Source organism: Antedon mediterranea, chromosome 3, assembly GCF_964355755.1.
Source record: "Antedon mediterranea chromosome 3, ecAntMedi1.1, whole genome shotgun sequence".
Taxonomy (NCBI): Eukaryota; Metazoa; Echinodermata; class Crinoidea; order Comatulida; family Antedonidae; genus Antedon; species Antedon mediterranea.
Genome location: NC_092672.1, coordinates 13,891,999 through 13,899,792, shown reverse-complemented (window position 1 = coordinate 13,899,792; position 7,794 = coordinate 13,891,999). Strand labels below are relative to the sequence as shown.

The following is a 7,794-nucleotide window of genomic DNA, read 5'->3' as shown; positions in this document are numbered from 1 at the left end:
TTGATCCGATGCGAATCTGTGACGGGATGTCACGAGTCAATTCCATCCTATACTGGCGATTTCCATTTAAAATCGTAGGCTGATTACTATAAAAAAGCCGTCGCGATTCCGTGACTTCGCCATATCGGGATAACATGTGTTTAACCACACCATCATCCACCTCACATTCGACAAACAAGATTGTCACAACGACCCGATTGTCGTAAAACTGGCCTGTTCGGTAAGTCGGCTAGGACGGCAGCAGCCCGTCTAGCTGTAGAAGCGGTCTTCCATGTCACATCAAACGAACCATTCGACAATTTTTGCACAGCAGCCACCTCTTCCAAGTTGAGCTTGGCCAACTTCAGATCATCGAAAACTCTTTTCACAATAACAGATTTATCTCCGTAGTCGAGATTGACCAACGAGGGCCTCCGCATTTTAAAGAGGAACTCTCAGTCAGAAATAAAACGACAAACTCTTACTTCGTAATATATGAAATGTATGTCCACGTTGACGTCCAAAAATGCCGAAAACAGGAGAAACAATGTCCACTTTAACTCAGCAAAACCGCTTAAAGATACTACACATGATCTTAGCCAAAAGGCCGAGAAGCGATAACAATTAAACGAATCTCAACTAGTACCAACAAATGACGACTTGTTGTCGAATCAGTGTGATACATACAATGTAGCTAATGTATACATACATTCGACCGATGTGTTAGGCCATACCGTTGAAAATGTAAAAGTTTTTACAGAGATTATAGAATAATATAGTTAATTTGTAATAACTGCCAACATGTATTTTTTAAACAAAACTGATGACGTCTTACGTTCGATGGTCCATAGAGATATTATAGTTCACTATAATATCTCTATGGATGGTCGTAACACACCGTTAACGTTATAGAACACATTACGTTACGTTGTTAATTTACATAACAATACAGAGTATACATACAATGAAGTAAGTAGCGTAAGGTTTGTCCAGCCAGACCGTAAAACAAAGACGAAACAGTAAAATGTACGTCTCATGGCTATAAATTACGTCAATAAAATAAACTCGATATTAAGCCCATTCGTTTCTCTGTGCATTTTAATAATTCGATCGCGATTTTTTTTTCCGTATGAGAGTTCCTCCATCGGTTCGTTTCGGACTCATTCGACTCTTCGGTAAGCCACCGATGCTCACTGATGCGTGACAACAACCACAAGACAAAACGTGAGCAGCTTTTTTGCACGAGTGTGACAGATTTAGACATACAATACTACAGTATATACTCATTGTGTAAATATAATAATAAATATTATTAGTAGTACTAAACCTTATAGTTGTAATAATAGGCCTAGAATTGTAATAATATAATACTGTATAGGCAGCCACAAACCAATGTACCATCAGATTCACAAACAGTAAACACACACACACAGCAGCAGCATTTATTTTGTTAGTCGTCACAAGCAAGGCACCATAGCCCTTCGTGACGTGTTCGTGTGCTTCAAAATTTATTACATTTCCATCTACAGTACTACTTTTTATTTTAATAATAGGTTAGAAATTATATGTACAGGTTTTTAAGTGTAAACATTTGAAAAAAATGTATACATTACATAGGCCTAGTAACATGTATTCTTGTAAGTTGTAATGTATAGAAACACATGCTTGCTTATAAAGCGTTTAATGTTCCTACCTATTCTATATGTTTATTTCTTGTAATTTTGTATTTTTAGTTGTCAGTGGGTTTCCTGCTGCTGTAGTGTTAATTATCAATGGTATTGTAGTTACTGTAGTTTAATTGTTTTGACATGTTGACCTACGTCGACTTTTTATTGTAATTGTTATTTTCTATGTCATGTTTTTTTTTTTTTTTTTTTTTTTTTTGGTATATTTCTTTTGGATGCACCTTCCATTTGGTCGAGTGCCACTGTTGTAAAAGTGTAATCTCCAAATAAATTATTATTATTATTATTGTGTTAATTTAATAATTATTGATGGCTGGTGGAAATTTTGAATTAAAATGAACAAATTTTGTTTAAATTAATTGCAGAAACCATTGGTATTGTTGACATTTTGTAAAATCAAATAAATCAAGAATATGTAATGCAGAAAACCGATCTTCATGATAAGATGATAGTATCACATATAAGCTTCCTGGAAAATTTGTTATTATTAAATGTATTTGTAGTCGTGTCAGTACCGTAATTGAATGTTTTTACTTTGCATGTATTTTTTATGATTTCCCAAATTACATATACACATAATAAACAATAATATTAGTTGTAGGCCTATAATTTATTTAAAATACTGCATTGTTAATACATAGATAATAATTAGGTACTCACTAAACACATACGTAATTTGATATAATATTTAGAATTCTTGTTCATTGCTGTTTTCATTATTGTATATTGTTAATCACTTTTTCGTACAGTATAAATTTATAATTTGTTAATCTATACATGCCCTTCATGATCTATAAGAAAAATAAATAAGTCTAAATAAAATATTAGTGCATTTCGCAAACTCTCTGTTATTTTTTTTTTCAACGTAGAAAAGTACTTAATTGAAAGAAATGTTTACTCATACAAGAAATTTGATTCAAATAAAATTATTACAAGATGTTACTACGTATCAGTTATTTTTGTAATGTATTTTAGGATTTTAATTGACCTAATTTATTTTAATGATATTCATAATTTGATTTATTAATATGATATACTGTAATAGGATTTAGGCTATATTATTTTGTATGTATTTGTTTTATTCTTATAAATATAATGAATTTCTATTTTAAGAGTGGGCCAATACAATTTCTTGAATCTAGACTCTTGGAAAATATAAGTTTTTAATTTTAACGATATATTATCCCCCTGATAAAAAAAACATTTTATTGTTGAATATGTTATTTTAATGTCACATAGTAGTTATTCACTTTGACCAAAAGTTAGATTGGCAAAAAAACTATGTACCGGAAAAAACTATAATTTAATGTAACAAATAGTCACATTTTTTTTATAATTGAAATCATTTTCTTTTTTTTTTAATTGAGTAACTTAATTAAAACTCAAAATGGCCTATTATTAAAAGTCTGAAATCTTTATTTTTCATGATTGGGGATAATACATCTTTAACGTAAAATTTCCATCAGCCTACAATATAAATATTCATTTAATAATATTATTTAAAAAAAAACATACACTGTGCATAGAAATTCCTACTGTACACAATCATTTTAAATTCAAAAGTAATACATGGCATAGGCCTACACAAGCTTGGCTAGGCTAGCCATGATGGGCTAGCTACAATACCATAAGAAAAGAGCCTCTCGTTCGTTCAACTTAAAAAAATAATATCTGATACGGCCTACTATTGGATCTTTAAAATGCTATTGGGTTCTTAATGTAATTACTTAGTAGGCCTAGGCCTAGTATTTATTAATTAATGTCAATCAAAGTTCGTATTTAGTGTAGATTCATTTTGCTGTTGTGAGAGCCTCTGTGAAAGTAAGCTCGCGGTTTGTAAATTGTACCAAAGAATATATATATATTCTTTGATTGTACTGTATTATGTTGTCACGCATCAGTGAGCTGACTTACCGAATACCGAAGAGAGTCGATTGAGTCCGAAACGAACCGATGGAGGAACTCTCGTACGGAAAAAAAATCGCCGGCCACTTTGGTTGGCGGCCGCTTCGACCATACTCCCTTTGAAAACACCGGTTCTCGTCCGAACACCGCAGTTAAAAAATTACGCGCCCGGTTAGTACCTGGATGGGAGACCGCCTGGGAATGGCTCATCACCCCGCCAGGAACCTTCGCTACGCCTGAACCCCCCTGATCACTGGTGATTGGAGCACGCCACCTACGCTGGGAAAAGAGTTTTTTTCTGTTATTCACTGATTGAATGTTCCTGTTTTTTGGTAATTATATATGTGTGTTTTTGCTATTAGTCCTTTTTTTGCTTCTTAGTCTTTTATATATCTTTGGTAACCGTTGTGTTTATTCAGTGACGGTTTCATTTCTTTTATGAAAAAATTAAGCATATGCTTAAAGATGTATTGTCCCCCTGAACAAAAATTTTTTTTTTTTAAAGGCCATTTTAATGATACATAAAAGTTGTTGACTTTGAAAAAAAATTGGATCAAAAAAAAAATTATTTACCTTAGAAAATCGTAATTTAAAGTAAAAAATAGTCAACCGGAAGTCGGTTGGCTGGCAGCCAGCTGGCTTCCGGTTTAATTTAACCCTTGACCTGAATTAGCTTATGAATTATGCATATTGTATGATTCTTGTGCGTGTATGTGACCTCTAGGTCATCAGAAAAAAAATACGACGTGAATATGGCGAGACGACGGTGGGAAAGTTCTGTAGTTTAACAACAAAAAAAACAACTCCTACTTGAAGAAAAGACTATGGCTAGGCCCTAGCAGATTGGTAAGTAAGAAATGTAGTTTCTATGGTGCAGCTTTGTTAGTTAGTATAGGAAGCCTAGCTAGCCCATTACAGCTGTACTGGCTATCTAGTGTACTATCCCCTATCTATTGGCTAGCTAGGCCTAGAGTAGTAGCTAGTCTAGTAGTAGTAGTAGTACTAGGCCTAGTTGTAGGCCTGAGTGAGGGTTCACCCTGAGTGAGTAGCAGGCCTAGCTAATACTAATAGATACAACTTGTAAGCCTTATTAATAGTTATTGCCAACCTAGCTTTAAATAGGATTAGGCCTATAACATTCATCTGTGAGCATGGAGTAAGGAATAAGGTTTTAGCATGGAGGTATAAAAATAAAATATGTTATACCTCCATGGTTTTATTGTGACTTGTGTGAATTTCGACACCACCAACTCGTCTTATTTTTAGTATAATACTATAATATTAATAATAGTAATTAATAGTCTTTAATTTATCATTATTCATATCACTTTTCATTCATTTTAAAACATTTAATTTTCTTTTCTATGTAGAGTTTGTGATTAAAAAAAATTATACATAAGAGCAGCGAAACTCAAAAAGCGAAAACTTGTGAATGGCTGCCAAAAATAGAAAATAAGGTCACCACCAGGGCCAGGAGAGATTATGGTGCTTGGTTTTTCCTTCATGATTAATTAGATGTTAATGCTAATATAGATTTGTGAAAATTGTAACTAGGCCTATACTGTACATCCAATAATGTAATTATTTTAGAGAAAATGACCAAATAATCTAAGTTAAATATTTTTTGGAATGTGTACTTTACAGTACTTAGTACCGTTATGTTGAAAATTCTTCCAAAGCAATAACGTTCAAACCAACATTCACACAATTAAACTTTTTATGTACATATTTTAATAAATAATGTCTTTCTTTTAATAGGTATTAACACACTTGAATGAACAATATGAGCAAGTAGTGGAAAATGGTGAAGAAATCAACACAAAATGTGGTAGCAACATTCACAATATTTATTTGAACGTTTCTTACTATGACACTTTAAAATGGATGAACAATCACAGAAGACAAGCTATTGCTGTAATGCCACAATCAACACATCAATTAATAGTTGAAAATAAATTGTCAACAATAATGCAGAAATTCAATGAAATATACTAGTAGTTAACTCATTTTTTACTGTACTGTACTGTAAATCTTCACACATTAAAATTATGGTGATTTTATCTCATGTACTCTAGTAGTATTTTTTATTTATTTAATGCTGTATACAAATGTTATTGCTCGAATTATGAAAACTATACAACATTTTAAAAGCTGGAAAACAACCAACACATTTGCCTAATGCTTTATGATAGTCATCCAATATTTATCTTGTGTTCCACTACCAAGTCTACTGCCAGTTGCCTTTAAAATGCTGTATGGGTGTAACTTCTGTTCCAGTCTTCATTAGCTTAAGTCTATAAATTGAAAAACAATGATGTATAAATACAAAAGTCAAATAGAAAAGTTAAATATTTCACAATTTATTGCATACATATAATTATTATTTCTGTACATGAATCTGAAGTTTTCAATTTGGGGTACTAATGTACAGTAAGGAATCCCTGAAAAGTGCATCTCCTCCCTAAAAAAGGCCTAGTCTAATTACTAGTGTTTTCGTTTTGGTTGCTATCAACAACAATCTATTCTACCGTCAACTTCTTTGGCCTGTATGCTGATCATTTTCCAAATGTTCGTTTTTAGTTCACTATGTCGGTCGGTCGGTCTGTCTGTCTGTCGGTCTGTCTGTCTGTCTGTCGGTCCGGTATCACTATGCGTTTTATCGCTTTATGACCTTATCTTGATATCAGTTTAATCTAGCTAAGTCAATTTTTCACAGAATATTCCTTATGGCCAGGAATCGATGTGGTTATGTTTTCACGGTGCGCAATAAAAAATTACGCGGTCTACGCACGATTTAACGAAATCACGTTTGTAATCATATCTTAACAACCATGAATCACAATTAAATAAAATTTGGTACTCATAAATTTCAGGGCATAAATCATCATATGGCAATACAATTACGTGCGTAGCGCATGTAACGCATGCGTACGCGCGCTTAAAATTTTCAAAATTTATTTTCGATGAAATAAGAGTACGTTTCAGGCAATTTTAAGCGTTTACAAAATTGCCATGAGTGCGCAGATTTTTGCGCGCGCACTGCGCGTTAAATGTTATTGCGCACTCTTTTTACCCGATTTCTGTTTTCTTGACTTACTTTTCAACTCGAAATTACGTTATACGAGCACGTCAAAAGTGACAGGCTACGCACGTGTAAATTAAAAAAATATAAATGTTTTTAAACATTTCAACATTTTTAAACATGTTCAGTAATTTCGGTCAGTATAGTTCACTATGTCGGTCGGTCCGTCTGTCTGTCGGTCTGTCTGTCTGTCGGTCTGTTTGTCTGTCGGTCCGGTATCACTATGCATTGTAGCACGCGACTTAATGGCTGTTGGCCTTGTTTGTCATCAGTTAGGTGAGTACGATATATAGGACCTAGCTAGGCCTCAAAGTGGGTTCCCGTCTACTTTTCTGACCCGATTATCTGCCTGCCTACAGCTGCTGCTACACTACACTACACAGTAGTAAACTACAGTACTAACTAGGCCTAGGCCCTACTAGATAGATTAGTAGAAGTAGGCTTATATTATAGCCCTAGCCTAGATAGCTAAGCCTATAACTATACGCCAAAAACTATTATAGGAGGATGTGTCATTCATCTAAAATAGAATTCTACTTACCAGCAAATTAACGGCAGAGCTTTTTACATCATACGATCAGGGAAACCCCAGCACTTTCTTCTGTTCTTCGCACATGTTTGTTTACGTGGTGAACAGATCGGATCTCCCCGGTTTGGATACTCATTAACATATCATGCATATTTATGAGCTGTTAGCTAACCATCGTTATTTTGGAATTTCTGAACTTATGAGTTCGAAAAAATGGTAAACTTATTTTGATTTTTTATAAGCGAAATCAATATTTTTTCCGGATTTTTTTTCGGCGAAAGTGAATAACTTTATTATAACTACAAAATGGTCTATTCAAAATTTGATTTTTTTCATCTTTATTTTTCATGTTTTGGGGGACAATACAACTTTAATTAAGGAAAATAAATTCTTTGGATCAAGGAACTTAATAAACCGTCATCCGATGATTTAATACCAACTAAATTGTTTTTTTTTAAGGAGAAGCTTATGCACAGTATTTGATGTTGATTAATTAGTATTTACTGCCACAAACTGTTTGTATGTTCAGTCAGATCACTCGTTTTTTAAAGTAGTTTTGTTGTAAAATTATTATTATACTAATAATATTACTATTAAATTATAAATAATATATA

The 7,794-nt window shown here is 33.1% G+C and overlaps 1 long non-coding RNA gene and 1 pseudogene across 1 annotated transcript; one reads left to right on the top strand and one right to left on the bottom strand.

The window, feature by feature from the left end:
- Positions 1 to 421: 421 nt before the first annotated feature.
- LOC140045677 (U2 spliceosomal RNA) lies at positions 422 to 598 on the bottom strand (annotated as a pseudogene).
- Positions 599 to 4,316: 3,718 nt separating this feature from the next.
- On the top strand, positions 4,317 to 5,561 carry LOC140043631 (uncharacterized). The gene is made up of 3 exons (XR_011844326.1): positions 4,317 to 4,415; positions 4,940 to 5,054; positions 5,328 to 5,561. It is a non-coding gene; the product is annotated as an uncharacterized lncRNA (long non-coding RNA).
- The last annotated feature ends 2,233 nt before the right edge of the window (positions 5,562 to 7,794 follow it).